At 43.0% G+C, this 27,562-nt stretch overlaps 1 protein-coding gene across 1 annotated transcript in view; it reads right to left on the reverse strand.

Annotated features, from left to right (window-relative positions):
* The window catches only part of LOC124623024 (AF4/FMR2 family member lilli), a 411,438-nt gene that overhangs the window by 322,793 nt on the left and 61,083 nt on the right, over positions 1–27,562 (reverse strand). The window lies entirely within an intron of this gene.

A 27,562-nucleotide genomic window follows, 5' to 3' on the forward strand; every position in this document is an offset into this window, starting at 1 on the left:
GTGAGGATAATGAAAGAAAATCGAATTTTGTAAACTTTACGCTAAAACTAATTATTTTGAGGACTCGATCCAAACTTAACCCTTCCAAACAGAATAGTTTCACAGACAGAAGGCCTGACGAATACAGCGATTCAATTGATTATTTTATGCCATTGAAAGTCGCAGAACTCTTAGGTAAAATTTACACAAACGTCAATTTCACAACTTTTGATGGCTTCTCCCCATGTATGTGGTCAACAAAATATTTTGTCATTCGGGGATGAAAGAAGGTGATTTGAATTTCGTGAAAAGATCTCGCCACTACGAAAAACACCTTTGTTTTAATAGTTACCACTCCAACCCGCTATCGTACCTCCCCTACTTCGCAATAATGCAAGACGAGCTGTGCTCCTCTAAACTTTTTCAGTGCCCTCTGTCACTCCTTTCTAGAGAGAATCCCACACTGTGCAGCAGTGCTGCAGACGAGAACGGACAAGCGTAGTGCAAGCAGTCTCTTTTATATAGACTTATTGCATTTTTAAGTGTTCTACCAATAAAACGCAGTCTGGTTCGCCTTCCCCACAACATTGTCTGCGTGACAGCTGGAATCTAAATTGTTCACAGTTTTCATTTTTAGTAGAATCGTGAACCTTTAATTTGTGGTATTTATAGTGAAATCTAAATGTATCGGGATTTTGCAGTTCTCATTTGAAGGAGGACCTCATACTTTTTATTGTTTAGAGTCAATTTCGAATTTCACAACAAATCTATCTTGTCAATATAAATTTGTACTTGTTATTAATCTTTGATGTATTTACTAGCTGGTGAAAGACAGAATCGTTTAAAATCTAACAGGGCTGCTCATATAGTCTCACAAATAGTTTTTACGGCTAGTAACAGCTTCCGTATTGTTAGAACCAAGCTACATTCCAAAATCATACTGGAAACCGATGTCACTGACATGGACCTGTAATTCAGCGGATAATTTCTACGACCAGTGGGTGCTACATACACGGAAGGCGAATTCCTTTTAAAGCATGAAAATCCTGAAGAAAAGAACGCAGAATTTGTCGTAGACGAGGCGATCTTTCGACATGGAGCACAAGCTCTGATTCGGAGCGAAAATCGGCCGTGCTATTTCAAGGTTAACCATCTCAGCATTTCACTTAAACGGTATAGGGAGATTATGGAAATCTTTTATGTGGGTGTCGGGACAGGGATCTGAGCTGCATACCTGCCGAAGACGAAGTTCTGCGTTTTGCTACTGCTGGGTACCAACGTCTGTTATTTCTTCCTGAACGGAACTTTTTATTTCGTGTGGATTGCCAGTAAAGCCGAAGTTGTTTCTTATTATTCAAAAAGGTCTTGTCACATAGATGCGACACGGCACTCGGAAGATTAACAACGTGGTAACGACGGACACGCAAACTCAATCCGAAATCAGGTCTCAAACTTTTTTTAGCTGGAACTCTAGAATCAGTACATGGATTTCGATGAAGCGCTGCACAGCACTGTTAACACGAAAGCGTACAAGAGCCTAATAAATAGTAAAGGGTATATAGATTCCGCGACAGAATGCTGTTAGAAATACCGCAACTCGTGTCACAGCTTCTACGGCCTTTTTTTTCTGGAAGCTCAAAACTATGTACAATGCCCGATAAGCAGCGAAGAATTTACACGACTGACAGACATCTGGCGAAAACCGATGCAACAAGACGAACAGACGCGACATCCATCGTCGCACGCTGCACTACACTGTTAAGCTGGGAGCGAATTCTTGGTACCACTGTACGGCCGCTGTGGTGTTCTTCCGGGAAGGACCACTTCCCCCACCACCGCTGCTAGCTCTTCAGCTAAGCGCCGCAGCAGCTCCCACCGTGGCGTTTCACGGTAGTCGCCTAACAGTTAGCACCGCGAAAAAATAATACAAACCTGGATGAAAAGCTGAACAAAATGTTCAAGTGCGATGGTGCGTTAACAGAAATAAAAGTCTTAAGGATATATGCGCGCAATATTTTTCTATAAATTGCATGTACAGTTCTAATGTACGGAAACGGCTGCAGGATCGAAAGGAAAGAACGGAAGACCAAAAATTCTGAGGGCAGAAATATTTTTTAAATGCACGTTTGAACGCACTCTGAAAGGCAGAGCAGAATCTTCATTTACGACAAGAACTTTAGGAGAATTCACTTCTGAGCAAAATAAAAAGGAATGATAGAAGATGTTATGAACCTATGCAAAGGATTCTGCACGCAGTATACTAACCATTAACAATGACCCAAAATAAGGGATATTGGCAGATCGATGGGGTAGCTGCTGGAATATAATTTTGTCTTGTCTGATCCCAGAAGAGAACGAACAGTAAGATTTATCTTGTTCCTAGAGGTGAAACTGACTCCTCGTAACTGAGGCTCTGCAACACTCAAACCTAATTATGCTACCAATACACTCCATCCGAAAAGTACCCATAGTCACCGAATGCTCACTGTCACTTACGCATATGTATGAAATACGTACTAACGACTGACACGCAAACTCAATCCGAATTCAGACCCGATACCATGCAACTCTAGCAATTTTTGTTCAACTGAGAAAGTGAGAGTCCTGTCTATTATTGCTCCAACACCGACAGAGCCTTAAACTATAATTTTCATATACCTTGTAATGTATTACACACCACATATGACCAATTTAGTTATAAAAAACAATTGCACACATTCTAATACTTAAGGCAAGGCGTACATGTTGCTACTATGAATCGGTATGTTTTTTGTACCAATCCACTGTATAAACCTTACGACTACTCCGGCTGATTTGAAAATTAGCTGTTTAACATCGGTATATGTCTAGACGGTATGCAAAAGTTTGACAATTCAAGATTCCTTGCCTCAAATTAGCAGCTCGTGCCTCCGGCGTCTGGAATCAGACGACAGCAGGTGAAGAATGAATGACCTTAATAGGATATTTGACGTGGATAGCCGGCATGTGGAACTACTCTAGGCCCTTTACCTAAGAAACAGAACAGTCTAAGAGTTTCAAGATTGTACGACAGAGTTATATAACTAATTACTTGAGCTCTGATGTCCATGCGCATGCATTTTTGCATGTATTGGCCATTTGATCAGTAAATGCATATTTCGAAGATTTCATCGATATCACAGCATGAATTTCACATTTACGTACTCTGCATAATTTTTTTTTTTACCTCAGTGCACGTATTGCAACAGCTTTCATGACAGTATCTTTTACTGAATGTTTTAGTTATATGCCACAAGTGCAGAACATAAGTAACGGCGCGAATTTTGTTTATGTAATCTTTACAGTGAGCTCAAACGTCGTAGTTCGGTTCAGCAGATATCGGTAGAAGACAATATACGTATTTTGCGCCAATAAACTGAAATAAAGAGGGTGATATTGTTACTAAGCTATGTTGTCCCGTATAGGATGAAGTTCGGAAAAGCAATTAAAATACCAATTAAAATATTTTATCCTAATCTACAACACGGTACATGCTTAACACATTGTGTAGCTGGAACAGTACGTCTCAAATACTATGTAGCACTATGAATACGCTAACCACCCCCACAAAGGAGATTAATAGACGCACAAAATACAAACGTTTGATAATTCTGCCAGCACTAATTGTCATAAATTGACTTTTTTCGCTACTGAAGGTATTCTTGAAAGCAGTTTCAGAGTTGCCGATTTAGAGACAAAATGCCAGGTTTAGTTTTGTCACTCATCTATTTTAACAGACGGTTTACCTGGATAATGCCGCCATTTTCTACTACAATTTTTAACTGGGTGAGAGCCCTAAATTTCCACAAATTTATTATTTACTTTGTTTTATTGAAAAGCCTTAAGTTCCAACCAATTTTTATTCTGTTTTGGGCAGTCGACATTTTCGAAGCCAATGGATGCATCTTAAATTAAAGACGAGGAAGTGGCGTTCATTTAAAAAAAAAAAAAAAATTTTGAGCACGATGTTGCAAGCCGTAGTTGACTGGAAGAACGTCTGACGATTACTGGAGAGGTTGAAAATTCTGTGCTTTCACGTTACGTAGACGTGGTTGATAAACAAACGGGAGAACAACATTCTCGGACCAAACCCTGATTCTGAATTGGTGATGTTACACCGAAAACGTTCACTCTGTCTGATTTTTCTTTCCTTACGTGTACACCCTTCACTTCTTGTGACGTAGAAAGGTTATTTTCTAAGTTAAAAAATGTTCTGTCCGATAAACGTATGACCCAAATTTTGAGAAATTAGTTCTGTCGAGTTTTAGAAGAAATCAGAAGTAAGCATAGATCTTAATTTTGATACTGCGTACTTTTATTGTTTTGCTGTCTGATTTTGCATGATTATTGATATGATACTGCACGAATGTATGCTAGTTTTACAATTTGATAGTGCATGAAAATCCGGGCACTACTCATCACAAAGATCCTGTGCAGGCTTCCATTCTGAAAGCTTGAAACAAAATTGGAGGACCATGTGTGGAAAAAATTATTCTGAATTCAGGCAAGGAAGAGGAACAGGAGACCTAAAAGCATTTTATGGGTGATAGGAGAAAAAATGCCAGAAGTTTAATTTGTTCACCCACGTGGACTGAAATAGGACACGTTCGTTTAGATATAAAGCACAGAAGCCTGATAAACTGTACACAAATATTATTACTAATGAGTGGTGATCAATTAATGTATGACACGGATATTTGAAGAGATGTTAGGAAGCGGTATATCTTGTCATCGTGCTTTGCAATACTTACACTAATAAAAGAACAGCTACAGTATTAGAAATAACGAGGGACATGATAGGAGCAGGATGAGAAAGGAGAAAGACAACATTAAGTATGCAGATAATCAGTGTGTGTTATCAGAATCAGAAAAACAACAACAGTTTATAGTTGAAGGAGTCACAGAAGTGGAAGCGAATGTCGAACGAGAATAAATGAATGCAAAATCCCGCAAAACAAACTTCAAGATGAATGTGAGACGACAACCAAAAATTTGAGAGACAAGGATTCGAGCTCTCCTGGTACAAATTTTTAACTGTGCTATATATTCCATATTCATTACATACCACACTCAGAATATATGAATGGTTTACACTGATATCGTTTCTCCATATATTTTATCCACACGGATCCCTTCGTTTCATTTCAGTGTATTTAATTCATTTCACATGAAGGTTACGTCGAATAATCATTCGAAGCAAAGATCTTTTAGCAAGTAAATCTTTCAGCTACTTACGAAGTTTGGTGGCAAAGTGGAAGCTGTGCGCAGAAGTGATTTTGAAACGGTGATTTTCGCCAAGTCCCTACAGTGTAGTATTATCTGCCAGTAAATCACTGACAGAGAGAGAGAAGAAAAGTAACCTGACCGTTTCGAAGTTTAACTGTGGGGAAAAAAACCTTGAAAGCGAAATCGACTGAGGGAATCAGGAATGGTTCAAAACTCCATGAATGGAAAGAAAATTAGTGGAAACGTTAAGAATTTGCAACACTTTCGGCTGTGGCATGTATGATAATCAGCAACAAAAAGCGGTAGAAGGAAAAGTGCAGGAAAAAGGAGGACGAGGAGAAACCAAGTTGGAATACTGGATGGCATAAAAATGGAAGAATTGGGGAAATTACACAGGACTTCACGGCCTGCATTTGCGTCCTAGGAGATTTTTGTTCTATCGGCATTAGGCGGTGCTACAAGGCTTATTTATCTTATATGAATGTGTGATGTCTTTTCCTTCGGACATGTTCGGAAGAACTGACAGCAAGCATTCAAGGAACTGATTCGCCTCGATGGGCAATAAATTCAGATCCGTGGACCCTTGATGACTGCACGACGCAAAGCTTTACGCTTCGCCTGGGCCCATCAACACCGCACTGGACTGTTAAGTGGAAACATGTTACCTGGTCGGACGAGTCGCGTTTCAAATTGTGTAGAGCGGATGGACGCGTATGGGTATGGAGACTACCTCATGAATCCATGGAACCTGCATATCAGCAGGGGACTGTTCACGCTAGTGGAGGCTCTGTAATGGTGTGGTGCGTGTGTAGGTGGAGTGATATGGGACCCCTGATACGTCACGTCTAAACAAGGCTGACAGGTGACACGTCCGCAAGTCCATTGTTCATTCTGACGGACTTGGCTAATTCCAACACGGCAATGCGACACCTCACACGTCCAGAATTGCTACAGAGTGGCTGCAGGAACATTCTTCTGAGATTAAACACTTCCGCTGGCAACCTAACACCCAAGGTATGAACATAATGGAGCAGATCAGAGATGCCTTGCAATGTGCTGTTCAGAAGGGATCTCCACCACGTCGTACTCATAAGGATTTATGGGCAGCCCTGCAGGATTCACGGTGTCAATTCCCTCCAGCAATACTTCACATGTTAGTGGATTCCATGCCATGTCGCGTTGTGGTGCTTCCGCGTGCTCTCAGGGGCCCTACACGATATTAGCCAGGTGTACGAGTTTCTCTGGCTCTTCTGTGTACAATATGTACAAGAGCCAAGAGGGAATAACAACAGTGGACGACCAAGTACGAAGTGCTCGGATTAAAAAGGGTGTATGACAGGGATGTAGTTTTTCGCCCCTACTGTTCAATCAGTACATCGACAAAATAAAGATGGTAGTAAAAGAAAGGTTCAGGACTGGGATTAAGATTCAGGGTGAAAGGATATCAATGATACGATTCGCTGATGACACTGCTATCCTAAGTTTAAATGAAAAAGAATTACGTGATTTGCTGAATGGAATGAACAGCCTAATGAATACAGAATGTGGACAGAGTAAATCGAAAGAAGGCGGAAGTAATGAGAAGTAGCAGAAATGAGAACAGCGAGAAACTTATCAGGATTGGTGGTCAAGAAGTAGATGAAGTTAACGAATTCTAACGAGGCAGCAAAATGACCAATGACTGAAAAGAATCAAAGCATTTGAGGTGTGGTGCTCAGACGAATGTTGAAAATTAGGTGGACTGATAAGGTAAGGAATGAGGTGGTTCTGCGCAAAATCAGAGACGAAAGGAATATGTGGAAGACAACTGACAACTAGGGGGGATTGAATGATAGGACATCTGTTAAGGCATCATGGAATAGCTTCCGGGCTACCAGAAGAAGCCGTAGAGAACAAAATCTATAGAGGAAGACAGAGATAAGATTACGTCCAGCACAAAATTGAGGACGTACGATGGAAGTACTACTCTGTGATGAAGAGGTTGGCACAAGAGAGGAATTCCTGACAGGCCGCATCAAACCAGTCAGAAGACTGATGGAAGGAAGGAAAGAAGGAAAAAATTAAACGAACGTGTGTGTGTGTGTGTGTGTGTGTGTGTGTGTGTGTGTGATGAAATACGTGATAAAGGTGCTAGATCCAGGATTCGGGATCCAAACACATCATGAAAGAAAGCCAGACAAGGAACTCTAAGTTCACTGATCAACTGCTGCGGCAGTCTGGCAACGGCGAACGGTTCTGCGTGCCGTTGAACGCTCTGACTAGATGAAATCAGCTCTAATGCGTCTAGTGTCAAATACCTGGTAATTGTAATCGAACTATAGGGTAGAAATTCCAAACCACAGAAACAATATAAACAGGAAAGAACGAGGAGACGCGTGAGACAAGTTGGGTGTCTGAGTGTTAACCCTTTCCTGAGCCGTGGGAAACATGCTTCCCACTACAATGAACTCGCTCCTAGTCCCGTGGGATTCACAGTTCCCACCTCTGTACGGTGCTTCCACATAGTGAACAGTATAGGGTACTGCTTCCAATCGGAAGATACCGCCGTTTGTGCTGTACTTTCGCGCAGAGGCATTGTATAGCTGAGTGTTGCTCTGTAGAGGAGCCTTTCAGTGCTGTTTGCGTGACATTTTGTGATTTTTTCCTCAAAGCTACAGTATAAGGTAAATACTTTTGATTTACTCAAATTTATGAAGGAAAACGTAAAATTGGAACGAGAAGAATTCCAGTTTGAAACAAAAGGAGCCATTTCCGCAGTAAAATGGATGGATAACCGTCCAGTCACTTTCCTGTCCTCAATTTATGGCCCATGAGAAACCGACACAGTGAAAAGGAAAAACAAGGATGGTACTAGTACAGAGATTTCTTGTCCTGAAGTTGTGGCAGAATACAACAAAATAATGGGTGGTGTCGATAAGTTTGATCAATTAAGAGAAAGGTATGCTATTGGCAGACGTTCTGTAAAATGGTGGCACAGAATATTTTATTTCCTGGTGGACGTTGCTGCAGTGAATAGTTTTATCCTGTCGAAAATACGTAAAAGAGAAAGTGGACAGCATGATCAGCTCACATACAGGATCCATCTAGCCCGACAATTGATCGCTGGCTTCCCATCCCAAAAAAGGCGTGGACAAAAACCTGTCTTTCTGGCAAAAAGGGCTAAAGTACCTGAAGATTGTCGTCATGTGACTGTAGGGGAGCATCAACCCATTTTAGAAGAAACCTACTGGTCGTGCCGTCATTGTAGTACCAATGCTGAGGAAAAGAGCACTCCCCGTGTTTGTACATATTGTCAAATACCACTTTGCATAGACCAATGTTTCAGAAAATTTCATGGCAAGTAATTGTGAACAATCATTGTAACAAGAGAAGTAAATTTATCAAATAAATATGACATATATTGAAAAAGTTGTTTTTGTCATTTAACTCCAAGGAAAGGCAGCGGGAAGAATACTTCCCACCTTGTTGTGTGACCTCACTTTCACAGTTGGAGCTAATTTGATATTCTGTATGATAAATATACCTATCCGTTAACTACTATCTGCTCTCCATTCATTAAAAAAAACTGCTCAATAATTTTGCCCACGAAAGGGTTAAATGAAGCAAACAGCGTCCATTCTTTGCTATTATGGTGGCGTTGTTCAGTTTTAGGCAGCAATGTGATACCGTCACGACCCAAGCGTCGCACGGATACGTGTCAACAGTTCGGCTTGCTCAGCCTCTTTAAATTTGCCGCTGCCATTTCTACATCTACATCTATACTCCGCGAGCCACCTTACGGTGTGTGGCGGAGGGTACTTATTGTACCACTATCTGATCCCCCCTTCCCTGTTCCATTCACGAATTGTGCGTGGGAAGAACGACTGCTTGTAAGTCTCCGTATTTGCTCTAATTTCTCGGATCTTTTCGTTGTGATCATTACGCGAGATATATGTGGGCGGTAGTAATATGTTGCCCATCTCTTCCCGGAATGTGCTCTCTCGTAATTTCGATAATAAACCTCTCCGTATTGCGTAACGCCTTTCTTGAAGTGTCCGCCACTGGAGCTTGTTCAGCATCTCCGTAACGCTCTCGCGCTGGCTAAATGTCCCCATGACGAATCGCGCTGCTTTTCGCTGGATCATGTCTATCTCTTCTATTAATCCAACCTGGTAAGGGTCCCATACTGATGAGCAATACTCAAGAATCGGACGAACAAGCGTTTTGTAAGCTACTTCTTTCGTCGATGAGTCACATTTTCTTAGAATTCTTCCTATGAATCTCAACCTGGCGCCTGCTTTTCCCACTATTTGTTTTATGTGATCATTCCACTTCAGATCGCTCCGGATAGTAACTCCTAAGTATTTCACGGTCGTTACCGCTTCCAATGATTTACCACCTATGGCATAATCGTACTGGAATGGATTTCTGCCCCTATGTATGCGCATTATATTACATTTATCTACGTTTAGGGAAAGCTGCCAGCTGTCGCACCATGCATTAATCCTCTGCAGGTCCTCCTGGAGTACGTACGAGTCTTCTGATGTTGCTACTTTCTTGTAGACAACCGTGTCATCTGCAAATAGCCTCACGGAGCTACCGATGTTGTCAACTAAGTCATTTATGTATATTGTAAACAATAAAGGTCCTATCACGCTTCCCTGCGGTACTCCCGAAATTACCTCTACATCTGCAGATTTTGAACCGTTAAGAATGACATGTTGTGTTCTTTCTTCTAGGAAATCCTGAATCCAATCACAAACCTGGTCCGATATTCCGTAAGCTCGTATTTTTTTCACTAAACGTAAGTGCGGAACCGTATCAAATGCCTTCCTGAAGTCCAGGAATACGGCATCAATCTGCTCGCCAGTGTCTACGGCACTGTGAATTTCTTGGGCAAATAGGGCGAGCTGAGTTTCACATGATCTCTGTTTGCGGAATCCATGTTGGTTATGATGAAGGAGATTTGTATTATCTAAGAACGTCATAATACGAGAACACAAAACATGTTCCATTATTCTACAACAGATTGACGTAAGCGAAATAGGCCTATAATTATTCGCATCTGATTTATGACCCTTCTTGAAAATGGGAACGACCTGCGCTTTCTTCCAGTCGCTAGGTACTTTACGTTCTTCCAGCGATCTACGATAAATTGCTGATAGAAAGGGGGCAAGTTCTTTAGCATAATCACTGTAGAATCTTAAGGGTATCTCGTCTGGTCCGGATGCTTTTCCGCTACTAAGTGATAGCAGTTGTTTTTCAATTCCGATATCGTTTATTTCAATATTTTCCATTTTGGCGTCCGTGCGACGGCTGAAGTCAGGGACCGTGTTACGATTTTCCGCAGTGAAACAGTTTCGGAACACTGAATTCAGTATTTCTGCCTTTCTTCGGTCGTCCTCTGTTTCGGTGCCATCGTGGTCAACGAGTGACTGAATAGGGGATTTAGATCCGCTTACCGATTTTACATATGACCAAAACTTTTTAGGGTTCTTGTTTAGATTGTTTGCCAATGTTTTATGTTCGAATTCGTTGAATGCTTCTCTCATTGCTCTCTTTACGCTCTTTTTCGCTTCGTTCAGCTTTTCCTTATCAGCTATGATTCGACTACTCTTAAACCTATGATGAAGCTTTCTTTGTTTCCGTAGTACCTTTCGTACATGATTGTTATACCACGGTGGATCTTTCCCCTCGCTTTGGACCTTAGTTGGTACGAACTTATCTAAGGCGTACTGGACGATGTTTCTGAATTTTTTCCATTTTTGTTCCACATCCTCTTCCTCAGAAATGAACGTTTGATGGTGGTCACTCAGATATTCTGCGATTTGTGCCGTATCACTCTTGTTAAGCAAATATATTTTCCTTCCTTTTTTGGCATTTCTTATTACACTTGTAGTCATTGATGCAACCACTGACTTATGATCACTGATACCCTCTTCTACATTCACGGAGTCGAAAAGTTCCGGTCTATATGTTGCTATGAGGTCTAAAACGTTAGCTTCACGAGTTGGTTCTCTAACTATCTGCTCGAAGTAATTCTCGGACAAGGCAGTCAGGATAATGTCACAAGAGTCTCTGTCCCTGGCTCCAGTTCTGATTGTGTGACTATCCCATTCTATACCTGGTAGATTGAAGTCTCCCCCTATTACAATAGTATGATCACGAAACTTCTTCACGACGTTCTGCAGGTTCTCTCTGAGGCGCTCAACTACTACGGTTGCTGATGCAGGTGGTCTATAGAAGCATCCGACTATCATATCTGACCCACCTTTGATACTTAACCCAGATTATTTCACATTCGCATTCGCTAATAACTTCACTGGATATTATTGAATTCTTTACTGCTATAAATACTACTCCACCATTGGCGTTTATCCTATCCTTGCGGTATATATTCCATTCTGTGTCTAGGATTTCGTTACTGTTCACTTCCGGTTTTAACCAACTTTCCGTTCCTAATACTATATGCGCACTATTTCCTTCAATAAGAGATACTAATTCAGGAACCTTGCCCTGGATACTCCTGCAGTTTACCAATATTACGTTAACTTTTCCTGTTTTTGGTCTCTGAGGACGGACGTTCTTTATCAACGATGATAATGTCCTCTCTGGTAAGCCGTCAGGTATTTTATCGTTTCGCCCAAGGGGGGTCCCTCTAACCTAAAAAACCCCCGTGTGCACGCCACACGTACTCTGCTACCCTAGTAGCTGTTTCCGGTGTGTAGTGCACGCCTGACCTGTCTAGGGGGGCCCTACAGTTCTCCACCCAATAACGAAGGTCGATGAATTTGCAACCATTATAGTCGCAGAGTCGTCTGAGCCTCTGGTTTAGACCCTCCACACGGCTCCAAACCAGAGGACCGTGATCGACTCTGGGCACTATGCTGCAGATATTAAGCTCAGCTTGCACTCCGCGTGCGATGCTGGTTGTCTTCACCAAATCAGCCAGCCGCCGGAAGGAACCAAGGATGGCCTCAGAACCCAAGCGGCAGGCGTCATTCGTTCCGACATGTGCTACTATCTGCAGCCGGTCACACCCAGTGCGTTCAACAGCTGCCGGAAGGGCCTCCTCCACATTACGGACGAGACCCCCCGGCAAGCACACCGAGTGCACACTGGCATTCTTCCCCGACCTACCCACTATTTTCCTGAGGGGCTCCATAACCCGCCTAACGTTGGAGCTCCCTATAACTAATAGGCCCGCCCTCTGTGACTGTCGGGACCTTGCCGGAGAATCGGCCACTGGCCCAACAGGCGAGGCATCCTGTGGTGGCTCGGAAACGATGTCATCACCACTAGGAAGCACCCCGTACGTGTTGGAAAGGGGTAAGGCAGCTGCCACGCGGCCAGATCCCACCTTCGCCTTTCGGCCAGGCACGCGCGAGCCCACCACTGTCCGCCATTCACCCTGGAGTGATGGCTGACCGGTAAGATGCTCACTGCCGGAAGACGCAGCGACATCAGGGGTTCCATGTGATTCCAAGGTCACCGAAGTAGGCATAGGTCTCACCACAGTTGCCCCAACGCCACTACGAGCCGACGCCTGCGCCTCGAGCTCGATGAGCCTAACAGACAAAGCCTCCACCTGCCCCCGAAGAGTGGCCAATTCTCCTTGCGTCCGCTCACAACAACCACAGTCCCTACACATGACTATGTTTACCTTACTCCATACGGTGACAAATTCCCAAGATAATCTTCTGATGAGCTACTCTGATAATCAAGAAACACTCACTGAAATACGAGACGCGAAAATTACGCTAGGTTTTCCCAGAAAAACTATTTAAAAGCTAAGCGCAGCAAATAAGTACAAAAACGCTTTATACAAATAGTACTTGCTGCTGCTGGTGCTCTCGCTCTGGCTGTCACAAGACAACTGCTGATTCAAGTGAGTAGTGGCTAACGGTCGCGAAAAGACGGTTTTAGGGCGCTTTCTGTTCTAAACGATCAAGAAAACACTAAGAAATCTAACACGAAAACTACGTAAAGTTTTATCAAGAACTGTTAGTTACTATGCAGAGCAGATAAACACAAATAGAATCCCTTCCTTAGTGGAAGGTCGTAAACAAAATGCACAATAAACGCTTTATACAAACAGTCTTTGTAGCCTCCAGAATTTAGTAACGAAACGTGATGCAGAAAAATGTGCCTGGGGCCGCGACCTAATGCTCAGAAAACGAAAACAGCGGAGGTGGGGAGCGTCCAGTGGACACTTGTCGCCAGGCAGAGGCAGGTACAGAAAGTACTAAGTGCTGCGCTTATCTAGGTTGTCGCCTACGGCAACAAGCGGCGTGCCCGCGGCTCGGCTCGGCTCGCCGTCTATTTGGAGCGGCGGTCGCGGCGGGCCGGCTCAGTCACCTCTTTAAATTTAGTCGCGGCTGCTACGGCGCCGCTGGCGGGGGCGGAGGCGATTGGCACGGACTCCGAGACACCTCCCGACGCTTATCTGGACCACACGGCAGGGCACGCGCTCGACGGCACGGGCTTCACTAGCGCCCGCTGCATTCCGATCTCTAAGTATGCTGCACACTCCATCTGTTTCATTGGCACTCCATCTGTTTCATTGGCAGTTCCGTAAAGCTGGGAAACTGCATGAAGTGGTCGAAGGGTTGCACTATGCGTCGATGCTCCAGTGATTCAGGAAATGGCACGTACCATTTCCCCACCTCTCTCCCGGCAGACGAATCAATTTCTGGGCAAGCTTTTCAATTTTGGTGTATGACGTCGCTAATTCTTCCGCTCTTGCCGGACAAGTAATGCAAATGAACATTCGAAGTACAGGAAACTCACGATCAATGCGGACCCGGGTCTGCAACGACAACCGGAAATCACGGATACTTCAAAATACTAATCTACGCAATTTTGTCGCAACTGTGAATATTTGACAAACTATGTTTGGCAGGGAAATCATAACTCTTCATGACTCATGAAGGTTTGCTCCTGACCAGAACTCGAAGCCAGATTTCACGCTTATCTCAGGCAGTCGCCTTAACCATCTCGACTATCCGTGGACGCTTCCAGCACCGATCCCAACCTCTATATGCCACAGTGTCGGCGGTCCCACTGCCCGCAGCTTACCTGGATTGACCGAGCGAGGTGGCGCAGTGGTTAGGCACTGGACTCGCATTCGGGAGGACGACGGTTCAATCCCGCGTCCTGCCTTCCTGATTTAGGTCTTCCGTGATTTCCCTAAATCGCTCCAGGCAAATGCCGGGATGGTTCCTTTGAAAGGGCACGGCCGACTTCCTTCTCAATCCTTCCCTAATCCGATGAGACCGATGACCTCGCTGTCTGGTCTCCTTCCCCAAACAACCCAACCCCCCAACCCTTACCTGGTTTCGCAGAGAGTTAATGTTAATATTATCTTCATTTTGCCTTTCTAGGTTATAATATTTATTATTACGTAGACACTGTGGCATATGGACGTTTGGATGGTCCTGGAAACGTGCAACGATCATGGTTAAGCCGACCGCGATAAGCGGGTTCGCTACCCGCTCCGACACAAATTATTGTGTCACCAGTAGGTATGATTTTAATGCCTAATACAGCTGATGTCAAACATATTCACAACTACGACAGAATTCCTTAGAATTACTACAGCTGCAGATCGTCACTAATGTCTGTTCTACCAGATATGCATGCATGTCTGAAGAAACAGACACTGTAGTAACTGGAACACACATCATGCTACTGAAAACTACCATTTACTGTATACAGAGTATCCACTTTATCTTAAACGCTCGAAGTATTTTTCTGTCCTGAAGCGAAATAAAATATGTATCACACAAATGATGTTCAGCTATTAGGAGGACATCGACTAGCGTGACAGCCGCTCCTGGAACTTTGTTCGTCAGAAGATACTGTCATCAGCACGTCTTTTTTAAATAGTACCCTGAATTTTTCATTCGGTAATCCATTTCCACTCCTCACGGAGTTTTCAAAAATATATCACAAGTGTATCACTCACGTAAGAATGGTATTATAAACTTAAGACGAAACTGGTTTTGACTCGCCTGTCCGAGAACACAGTGCAGGTTCTCGGGATAAAGTAGCTCGTCCACTTGCTAGAAAAGACCATAAACAAATTGAAACCGCACATCTTTCATTCTAATCAACTACCTGGAGGCATTGAAGTAAAGTTTTTTTGAACCGATCCTAATGAAGATCATTAGATATTTATATCTAGTCAAGTTTATTCAGGACAGAGAAAGGGGTCACTAATGTTAAAAATACGATGCCGCAATTTTTCGGAAATCAAGAAAATCCGTCTATCTATATCCGGATCCCGCTCCAGCTACTGCTGTGTCTGGTTGCTGACGAGTCCTCTCCATTTGGCTCGGTCCTCCCACCACATTTCTTCCTCCACTTGCTGCCAGGTCACACCTCTCCTTTCCACAGATTTTCTCACTCCCATTTTCCACCGAGTTCTTGGGCACCCTCCATGTCTTTTCCCATCCATCTTTAGTTCTTCCATAATTTTGTGGAGTCCCTGCCCATGCATCCTCTTAACTTCCCCTTAACATCTTAATCTCTAATCCGTAATAATAGCAATTGGTTGGTTGGGGTGAGGGGATCAGACAGAGAGGTTCTCAGTCCCATCTTATTAGGGAAGGATCGAGAAGGAATTAGACCGCTCCCTTTCAAAGAAGCATTTGCCTGAAGCGATTTTGGGAAATAATGGAGAACCTAAATTAGGATGGCCAGCAGCAGGTTTCAACAGTCGTCCTCTAGAATGCGAACCAGTGTGCTAACCATTGCGCCATATCGCTCTGTCTTAACAGCCGGATAGATCCTGTCTGACATCCAATTTACACTATCTTAACCTTTCGAAGGAGGAAATACAAGGCATGCATAGGTTATCGACAAACTGTTTTTGAAATCTAAAAATAGATTGCCTAACAAAAAAAGCATTCTGGAAAAGTCGCTTAGGCAGACACGTCTTCTCCAACATACGGACACTTAGCCGATGGGGCTTGGAGGTGCGAGGAGAGTCCACAATTGTACGGAAGTTCATCGTGAAGTATCAGTGGATGAAGAATAAACCGATGCCTCCACCAGTGCACCCGAAACGCGCGCAAGGGTACGCCATCAGGAGGTAGTGGAGGTGGTTAGTGGCGGGCATATTAAATTATAATTACGGGCCGACGGCAATTCACTAATGAGCGCAAGTTGGGGAGCTGGTGGCCGCGGCAGCTATGGGCGACTGCGGCTCAGCGCGAGGGGCGGCCGGCGATTCCTGGCTGAACGCCCCCTGCCCCCCCCCCCCCCCCTGCCACCGCTGAAATCGATATCATTAGAGGGCGGACATACCTCCGCGGACAGAAGAACGGCGGAGAGACGTCTGCTTTTACCGAGGATCCTTGTCGGAATTCCAATGGACGATATTTCTTTTGACACTGCCAATGAGATCGGACCATCAACATTTCTCACCCAATCTAGTTAACACAATTTCGTAATAACCAGAACTGCCTGTCAGTTTACTTGTTAGCACCAAATTGTCACCGAAAGCCACTAACAGCAACTCTTTTCTGGGAAACCTAGGGAAGGAGACGTCTGAGAAGTTTTCTTCCCTACAACAAATTTACCATCTCAATCCCCGCCCCCCCCCCCCCCCCACACACACATTTTAATGACCAGTAGTGCAGTTTTCCCAGATACGCAGACACTACCGAGGTATTGTCTACACATAGGATCACCGGTTGTAGGGTTGGAATAATTTTGGCGTTTCCTTTTTATTTAATACAGAAAAAGCTGAAGATGGCGAAATCTAGCTCAGATTTGTTAAGTCTGATAGGCGTTTCCTTTTTATTTAATACAGAAAAAGCTGAAGATGGCGAAATCTAGCTCAGATTTGTTAAGTCCGATAGTGCTCAGAGCCATTTGAGAGAGAGAGAGAGAGAGAGAGAGAGAGAGAGAGAGAGAGAACTAACATCTGTCGTACTTCGTGCGTAATGCCAATGGTGGGTTCATCTTACGTATTTGTTTTTACTGTACAGGTTTTTCCTCATATGCCACAGAGGCACATACAACGTGATAACTGATCACAACTTTTCAGTCTTTCGTGGCCACTTGTTCACGTATTGCCTGTTTGTTTTCGTCTCCGGATTTTCAGCTTAGATTTGTTTATTTTCTGACGTTTCACAAACAAGGGTGAGTGACACTGTCGAAGATTCGCCCCTCCAATCCGAAACCGGCAATGGACGGTGCAATCTTGTCAATGCCAAGTACACGTTCTGGCGACATGCCGGAATATTTATTAAACAAAAGTCAGTGGAAGATTCTCAGTCGAAGATCCCGAGGCGGAAGCCAACAGGCAACACGTCAGTTTTTCACGAAATCACAAATTCAATTACGAAGTAGGCTATGGACTGCACGTTCTTTTACACTACCTCCTGACCCACAGAAAAACAACTTTCCAATTCGAAAAGAAAAATACAGAAAATATAGCCCATGCAGCAGCAAATTTCGAAAGCCCCTTTCACAGATAGGTTAAAAAACACGACAGACTGAAATTAGGAATGGCGTGGCCAAAGGAAACAGTACGTATAGCCTCTTTATTAACAAGAATGTGTTCGGATATGAAGGAAACTATATTTTTCACTTCTCTTTGTACATTCTGTTCGGTTTTGTCTTAATTTCATTTACGTGACAACGTTTACAATAAAAAAATTCCATGTCACTGAACTTCGTTCCGCAGGGAATAGTCATTGTCTCGTTATCAGAGTTCACTACCAACCTCATATGTTGAGCCAGTCGAGTTTCAGACGTAGTATTACAACGAGCTGAAAGCTAAAGCTTTGAGAGTGTTTAAATACACTATCGACATGTGTGTTTTGTCAGCAATGTTTATGTCATATAACGGTGTGTAACAACAGGATCAGTGCAACGAACAGCAAGGAATAAAGTGTTCAGCCACTGTGTAACAAACAAATTAACTTCAAAAGCAAATTTTTCACAGGCAAAAATGTTTTACATTTGTGAACGGCCAAGCACCACATCACAGCAAGAATTCGCAATACACAAATACTGAACTGCACTCATCCGGACCAAGGCAACAAAACTAATAGTACGTTTCACTTTGGTAGGCTCATCCCGTTAAAATACACTCGTGGGCTACAATTAATGGTCAATAATTTGTTTCTGATTGCATAATGAGCTGTATTAAATGACAGATGAATGAGAGAAACATTTACCTAACCGTAAACTGCAATTTAAATTCGCGACTTCTCGTAAGGATAGAATGTCATTTATCATTATTTTAACAACGTTTCCCGACACTGACTTCTGTTTTAGCCAATGACCCCACGTACGAAGTGGCACAGTCAGGGATAAAGTCGGGCCAATTATTAATCAATGGAACTAAATGGTAACAATCTTCGACTTTAAATTGGTGAAGTCACATCACACACTATTCTGTCTCTTTGGCGTGCGATCGCGAGGTACCGAGCAACAGAAGACAGCTGAGAGGAAACCATTACTCCTGTGAAGTATCATGGCCTTGACAACGCACTGCTTAATGGTGCTGGAATCTAGTCTGTAGTAACAGCTAATTGGACGAGTGAAGCTAACATAGACGTGCACGCTGAATGTTGCTTGGAAGCCGGCGATGACATGTTAGATGCCCCAAAACCTTGGCAGACTGCTATTTACGATTACTTCTCGTTCTTAATTTCTGTCGTGTGAACTGAACAGTTGTTTTAAATAGTGAATAACTACGGAAAGAAGTATGTGATGTGAAAACGCTGCTTTCCTAAACCAGCGTTTTCCTTAATACGCCCTGATGAAACTGGTGTTTGGTCCATGTCCTCCCCCCGAAAATACTGGCTCAGCTCCATTTCCTTATGGTCTTTGGTTTTCAGTCCATCCTTTCCACAGCGCTTGAGTTTTTCGAGTTGGGTGGATAGGAAATCTCAAGTAAGTTGACAGAAATAAATACAGTGCCTTTACACTTTAGCTCGTAAGCTGAATGATTCGTCCACCCGTAAACGACGCAAGCTGGCATTATTGGACGAAACACTTCCAACAGAGGCTAAAGTTTGGGGCATCCAACATGGCGGACGCCAGATTCAAGTCTGTTAAGTCATACAACTCCCTTGTTTATACCTATTTGGTAGGAACACTGAAGGGCAATGACAGCTCGTAGTACACTCTTCACTCTTATTACATGCTTCCAACATAGCTCTTGCGTTAACCACAGTCTATAGTTACTTTCCCGCCTGTTATAATTAGTGTCTTGTTCACTGTTGCTGGGGGTATACACGAATAACGTGCCAGCCCATCAGTACAGTAACTCAACCCGTTGTACGTAAATATTTCCATTATTTCCATAAGGATTTCTTAGTTTGCATTTTCTTTGTAAATAAAAGACAAATATAATAGGAATATTATGTGCCAATGTTAAGTAAAAATTTACGTTGATACCTAGCACATGCAATCAAAACATTCGTTCGAATGTTTTTACATCTCCATCTATTCCCTGGTAATCACAGGCAATCCCGCAACAGCGGGTACTTTTCATCGTATCACGTATTAAGGTTTTTTGTTGTGTTCGGGGTTGGAAGTTTGGAAAAATCCTGCCTTTTACGCCTCGATGCGAGCTCTAAACTGCGATACTTGACCTGCAGCATGGTATCTATGGGGTAAATACGTAGATGACTATACAATATTCTTAGTTCTTATCCTGAAAGACGCTTTCGAAATTTCCCAAGCGCGTTCACGCAGGATTTAACACGTAGATCTTACATAAATACGCAAGGAAATACGCTGTACGATTTTTTTTTTCACTATTTCTGTTCCATCCTCTATCCAATCTAGTCTGCAACCACATTCACAGAGTTTTATTGGTATACGCTCAATGCAACCCTTTGATCCGCTCTGATGTGAGAATCTTATACTTGAACGGTACACACGTTTCGTATGCCATCGTTTCTGTTCACAAATCGCAGCCTCTCAATATCTTACCAGTAAATCCTAGCCGGCAACTGACTGTTGCTACACTGAACGTGGGCAATCGTTCCTCCTAGCTCTACACAATGCTTCTTTCAAAAATTTGTACTACATTTTTGACTAGTTGCTACTCACTGATCCTGTGGTCACAGAATAGCACGTTCTTACACTTCACTTCATGAAGTGCCGAACTTCGCATTTCTGTATGTGATGAGCTAGTAGCCAGTCTTTGAACCAGACATTTTGTTGAGATATGACAGGGTACTGTTACAGTCTTTTAACAAAAACTATTTCCTCACAAATAACTGCATCATCTGAGAAAAAACTCATGAAATTATTTTCCGGCAAGTCATTACAATGTAACATGAACCGCTGCCCGGTTGGTCGTGCGGTCTAACGCACAGCTGGTTACACTCGTCTGGTGTGAGACGTTCCCGGGTGGGTCCACCGGGGGCCGAACAGCACAATAACCCTGGCTTCGGTGTGGAGCGGCGGAGGGGTGTAGTGGACTGCGGTAGTCGTCGTGGGGTTTCGGACCACTGCTGCTGCGGCGGAGACGGAGCCTCTCCCTCGTTTCTAGGTCACCGGTTAACGTAACATGAACCCCGATCGCCGATCACACTCCCCTGGGCGTCAAGCGTGTGTAGATGACTATGGATACAGGATGAAGTCCCGAGTCCCGTCTAGAATTTATCGTTTCTCAGAAATTCGATTAGACTTGCTGAAGAAATTGTAAATATATTTGTGAAGATAGTTTGTAACCTCACATGGCATTACAGGTAGTTTCCATTACATAGTGCATATCGCACACCGGCAGGAACAGTGATAATTGAGAATTGCAATACGGGACTCGTCTGAATGAAATGTATGAAACTTAATTCGAAGTACTAGAAGCTCCCTTTAACTTTCGAAGTAAGTTTTGTTCGCAGTAAATTTCATTGTATTTTTCGTTGATGTTGTGGAACTTCACCCGTATTTTTCCGCGATGTAAACTAAAAAAGGCCGTTTTTAACGTGTGTCACTTTCTTGCTCCCAATATGGATGCATAGATCTACCGTCTCTTCAGGAAGCAGTTGTATAAAAACAACCTCGGATATTCCAAGCTGTGGAAGGGCGCGCGGCAAGCAAGAACAGGAACAGGACCGAGGGTTCCGCCGGTGTACAAGTGGTCCTTGTTGGGAGAGCGGCGGCAGCGGCGCGTCAAACTGTTTACGGAAGTCGGCATCCGACCTACACGTGACAGGCTGTTTCGAAACCGTGCGCTACCTACAGCCTCCCGCACAGCGACAGCTGCTGCGCTCGCTGACCGTCGCGAAGGCCTCGCTACCACCAGCACTGCTTGTCCGCGTCGTGACTGCCGTTACTCAACTTTCCGTGAAAAATTCTGTCAGCATGTGCAGCGATCGTGTGCTGCGTAACTCAAGATTGAAAACTTCCCCTTTGCGCAGTCAAGCTACCTACAATACGAAATATGGAGTGTAGCGGTCGCTTGTTCATATAACCAGGGGACCCGTGCGAAAGTTCCGCACTACAAGTTTTGAGTACAGTTCTTGGAATAAGTGTAGTCGTTGGGAGAGGAATGAAATGGAAACATCTTTAAAAACGAACCGAACGACGTGAAAATCATGGAATTTATGATACAGCCTTGTATTAATATTTTTCCATCCACATTATTTTCACCAAAATTCAACTGCAGTAATAGCATGGGTCATTACAAATCAAGGCGGCAACGGCAAATATGTCGTTTACGAAAGTATATTCGTGTAGTACAGTCAACTTTTACGACTGACATCACGGACTACAGCAGTGGTCCCGGTTGTTACCTATGACAACGCTGTATACAAATCACACAGTTAATAAACACTTTAAAACAAATAAAATGGTAGCTCTAACAAGATAATATGAAACGCGAGTTTCTTATTCGTGGTTAGTAAGTTGGCTTCGTAAAAAATAGGCAAGACGTTGGGCACCCTTTTAGGCTATTACAGTAAATTTTAGAGCGAAATCGGCATGCAATGTCAGAAGCCAGTTATAAAACTTTCTAACGATACCTTATTCATCCTTGTACGATCAGAATGTGTCTAGAGAAAGCTACAGTGAATAGAGAGATAATATGATATTCCCCCACTTTAAGACACACTGCGCGATGACTCGTGGACTTACCGATAAAAATAGAAGGAACACGACTGACACACACTTTTCCAGTATTGCCATCCTAGTTGCACGTCGTCTGCTTTTGGGAGACATGGAACGCAGGAGTAACGAACTATACACTAAGCAGAACTCAGTAGGGCGAACACTACACTCGATCGTGGCTACGTTCTATATTGGGCCAAGGTTAGTTCGCTACTCCGAATAAATGGCTATCGGTCCAAAATTTTGCACTGCCTAGCGATTTTTGTTGCTTCTGCTACTGTCGTGAAATACCGCGACTTCTCTCCAAGTGCATGAAGATACTAAATCGGATGAAGTGGCCACAAACAGAGGTCTGTCCATATAAACGTACAGCGTATCAAACGTGACGTAGCAACAGTTCAAAAGATACATTAAAGCTGCTGTGTTCAAGTCTAATCAAATTAGCTCGAAAGCTCGAACACTGATGTCCACCACACTGCCGTATGGTTTATTTGCAATGACACATGAATAACGGGTTGGACAACCTTTCAGAGTGTTAGTAATATTGTGGAAAATTCCGGTGCCCCTGGACTATTATATTTTGAGCACCTCCGAAGGTGCATCTATCTTATTCCATATTTCACGTTCTACTACTTTACAAAATACGGTACGTTTATCCTTGTTCTCATACGAGGTTATAACATGAACAACGAGCGTAAAATAAAGAGTAACCAAGTGCAGTGGAATGACATCAGATGAATCGGGTTAGAAAATGGGAGGTCGAAAATAGTGAACTAGCTCTACTTTTAGTAAAAAATAAGACTGCAGCAGAAGTGGTAGACATAAATGTCCAGTGCTAAGCCGTATGTGGAACAGAAAAACATACGACAAAGGAAAAAAAAAGGATGTGTACATCAAGTAACCACGAAAGAGGTACTGAATCGAATCGGGAAGGTCTGGAAGGAAGGAAGGAAGGAAGGAAGGAAGGAAGGAAGGAAGAACGGTAAGGGCACAGACTAAAAGAAGCGATAGGCTGATAGGACACACCCCGAAATATAAAAAACTAGTTTAATTTTGGTAATGGAGGAGTATGAAGAGGACATAAAAATTTAGAGGAGACGATTATTTGACTACAGTAAGGAGGTTCAAATGCATATACATGCAGTTATTCAGACAATTGCATTCCATCGACTAGCGTGGAGACATGCTTCAAACCATTCTTCGCAGTGAAAACAGCAACGATCACCATTTCACACCGTATTGTTAGGTAATGTCAACAAACGCAGTAGTACGTCCTGTTTAGTTCAGTATCAGCCCCCCTCCCCCCTCGTGGCCACACCTATTTGACGAACAAAGACGTTTCCGCTCTTCACCTGAGCGGAGCTGCTTCTTATCGCTCACCTCCCACTCGTACACACCTACAGTATTTCATTGTTTTGAATTTTACCTCCATCAGCAACAACGTTTACGCAGTATATCATTGCTTACGTTCCTAAACACACTCCCAAAACCAAGCAACTATTTGCTTCTTTTTCCAGGATAAAATTCAATCTTAAGTTGCAACTAAATATTATGATTTACCGGTTTCGAAAAATTAATCTGTTACCCTCAGAAGCTTCGTGTTGGTTTAGCAGATGTCAGTATCTTCTTCACTGAAGCATAAAGCCATGGTATGATGGCGTGTCAAAAATTTACATATTGTATGTTATTAATTTGAACATCGATTGACATTTTACAGTAACTAAATCACATTTATAACTGATGAATGAATTGTTTCCTGGAAAAATAATACTACACTTGCTGAATATTACAGCCATGAATAAAATAGTAACTCTTCGCTTGTTTGTGCGTCTAAGGTTTTATTTTATTAATCTCTCAGCATCTTCGAGGCTTAACAGTGGCACGTAGACTGCAGCTCGACCAACAGAAGAGTCTGCCGAAAAATGATAAAACCTATGTGTTAAGAAGAAACGCAAATATTTGTGGTTAGCTACGAGTAGGAGACGGAACATCTACACAGTACACATTACTAAATCGAAGTCCCAGGCCGTTCTTTTCCGCATGTGCCTCAAGGCTAAACTCAGGAAGAACTGTAGAAATTTTGATACGGCTTTCACCAATGGATGACTCAATGACAAGGAAGGTAATTTATTACAGCTCTGCCAGCGAACTAGTCGGGCCGTAGACAATGCTGTCCGTAACCTTTCGCTAGTATACTGTAAAGCTTTATAGTCTGCCGTACTTTCTTCGCTGGACAAAACATACAGAAGAACAAGAATAAGGAAAAAATCGACTTGTGCATACTGATCCACAAATAGTTTAAAAATACTGTTGTAGTTGTACTCCCCTCTTCTATTTTCCATGTAATACTGGGCTTTAACACAAACACATCACCACAATATGAGAACAAAATTTTGTTTCGTTTCATGATATAAATTTATCGACAGGTCACACACACTTTCTACCAAACCGACCTCCTGGTAAAACGCCTGCATCAAGTTGTGAGGCACTTTATTACCTCATAGTATCCAGATCTGATTCCAGCCACAATTCACGAATTCCCTCTTAACACCCCCCCTCCACCTCCCCCCCCCCACCCCCACCCATTTACGCAGTGGCTCTTCTGCGCATCTAATCGACAGATGGAAATTTGCGCTGAAAATTGATCAGATAAACAGAGAACCTATTCGTCAAAATACCAAATCAAACTTACTGGTCACCTACAAGTCCGACGTTTTCGACTAGGTATAGAACAGAGAACAAGGGTCATAAGGGCATAAAGCGTAATTGAATGCTGTTGTAAATGCCGAGGCGGGAAGACATCACTGCTTATCAAGAACGACAAGATACAGGTACCAGATTATCTGAGCGGCCAACATGATAATTTCATCCCCAGTGCTATCAATGTTGAGAATCGAAGGACAAACTTCATGAGTATTATACACTGGATTGCAAAACTTAAGGAAGAAACAATCTTCCGCGTGGTGTTTCACTGCCAAGTACCATCGCGAGATGAAATTTTGACCATAAACAGTAGGAGCTGCTACATTGTAGTAAAAAGGTAGCAATGAAATATACAATGAAACTAACATAAATGACACTTTTATTCATATAATAATTACCGTCATTACTTCGTTTTCCATCGTTCCTTAAAAATTCATAGATGTGTGTTCTGCCTATGCATCTAAATGAAAGGCAATTGTTTTTTGCCATATCCGTTTCGCTTTTTTATTTGTGAAGTGTCTTCAGTGGCCTTTAATAGATGTTTCTTTTCTACATACGTAGTAGTTGCAATATGTTACTATTTTCCATATTGTCATGTTTTTCTCTTGTTTTTCAGATTAGAAACAACTTTTGTAGCACTAATATCGTGATGTTAAATTGTCATCTGGTGTTATGATTTCCAGCGTTGTTGTCCGTATATGTGGTCCTGGAGATGTGCTAATTCGGTCCTCAGGCTCCACACATCACTTGCACTTTTCATTTTGTGATCTACATGTTTGCGTTTACAGAATGTAGTGCTGCGACCTGTCGCTGTGTGTGTGTGTGTGTGTGTGTGTGTGTGTGTGTGTGTGTGTGTGTGTGTGTGTACGGGAAACAAGTTGTTCCTCTTCTATCAGCGGCCGCCGGAGGAGCGATGAGTTACTCATGATTGGAAGAGGGCGGTCTTTCCCGTTTCCAAGAACGGTCGTAGAGCAGACGCGCGAAACTACAGACCTGTATCTCTGACGTCCGTCAGTTTTAGAACGCGTTTTATTCTCCTGGAGGCCTAAAGTATGCTCTGTAGAAATCAAAAAAGGTTAGAAAACAGCGATCGTATGAAATCTAGTAAGCTTTGTTCGTCCAGGGGACACAGGAAGTTCTAGGTGCCGGCGTGCAGGTAGATGCTGTGTTCGTTGACTTCCGGAAGGAATTCGATACAGTTCCGTACGGCCGCATAATTAACAAAAAGCGTATAGAGTAAGAGACCAGCCGCGTCACTGGACTGAACAGTTTCTAGCGAACAGAACATAGCATGTTATTCCTCAGACTTAAAATTAACTTCATATATATAATCAGTTACTGAATAACGTCGGAACATCCATGAAGCTTTTCGCGGATGATGCTGACGAATACAGCGAAGTCGAGCAAAATTCCCGAAGGCCTGCAGAGGCTCGAAGCATGTTGCATGGATTGGCAATCGACCGCCAGCATAAATTTAATGTATCGCGCATAAACAAGCAGAAAGAACCTTTACTGTACAATTACACGAACGCAGAACAATCACCGGAAGCAGCTACTTCCATGAAATACCCTTGGAGTGCCCGTACGGAGAGATTTGAAGTGGAACGACCACATAAAATTAATCGCTCGTAAGGCAGACGCCAGACTCATTGGAAGAATACTCAAGAAACTTAGTCCGTCAACGAAGGAACACTCGGTCGACCGATACTACTGAGATTCCCACCAGATAGGATTCACAGATGAAGGAGAAGAAGATCCAAATTAGAGCAGCACGTCAGATTCATTTACTCACCGCGAAAGCGTCATGGTGTAGTTAAAATTGTTAGAGTGTACATTCCCAGACTGTATTACTTCCTCCTACGTTTATCTCACGAAGAGATATTAGAGCTCTCGCGGAGGCTTGAGAGTAATCGTTCTTTCCACCAACGACTCGCGACTGGAGCAGGGAAATGGGTAAGCGAGACTGGTACACTAAGTACACTCCACCACACACAGTGAGATGACAGAGTTTAGATGAAGAAGTGTAAGTTATCGCTGTACACGTTGACTGTATTGTGATCTCTGCATTAACGAGACCCGCCCTAACTTTCTACAAACTGCCACTAGATGGCGCTAATGACAGTTTTTAAATTTGTCATTTGTTGAAGCAATAAAAAACACAAACTGACCGAGCGTTTTAAATGATAGTATTATGAATGGAAATCTACATGATTTTCAGAGGACAATTTTTTTATGATTTTCTTAAATGCCTCAAATCGCTTCTTTTAACTTCTGTTTATCAATCACGGAGAAAAAAGATTGTCTAAATGGATTTGCAGAATTTCTATGCGGTGGTGCTACCGTCAGTGATAAAATTTCTACGCGGTCGACAAAAATCGGATGATAAAAAGATCAGTGCTGTGCTCAACTTGGTTGAAAAGGATCACCTTGTGACTTCCTTGAGATGTAGAGGTATCCTTGGGCATACCGAAAATTTCCGTACATTCTCTGGCATGAACAATGAACTGTGCAGACCTCTGTTCACGACCCATTCAATATCATTCGCCCCGAAACTCAAAATAGCGGTATTGACAAC

This window comes from Schistocerca americana, chromosome 7 (genome assembly GCF_021461395.2).
Source record: "Schistocerca americana isolate TAMUIC-IGC-003095 chromosome 7, iqSchAmer2.1, whole genome shotgun sequence".
In the NCBI taxonomy this organism is placed as follows: Eukaryota; Metazoa; Arthropoda; class Insecta; order Orthoptera; family Acrididae; genus Schistocerca; species Schistocerca americana.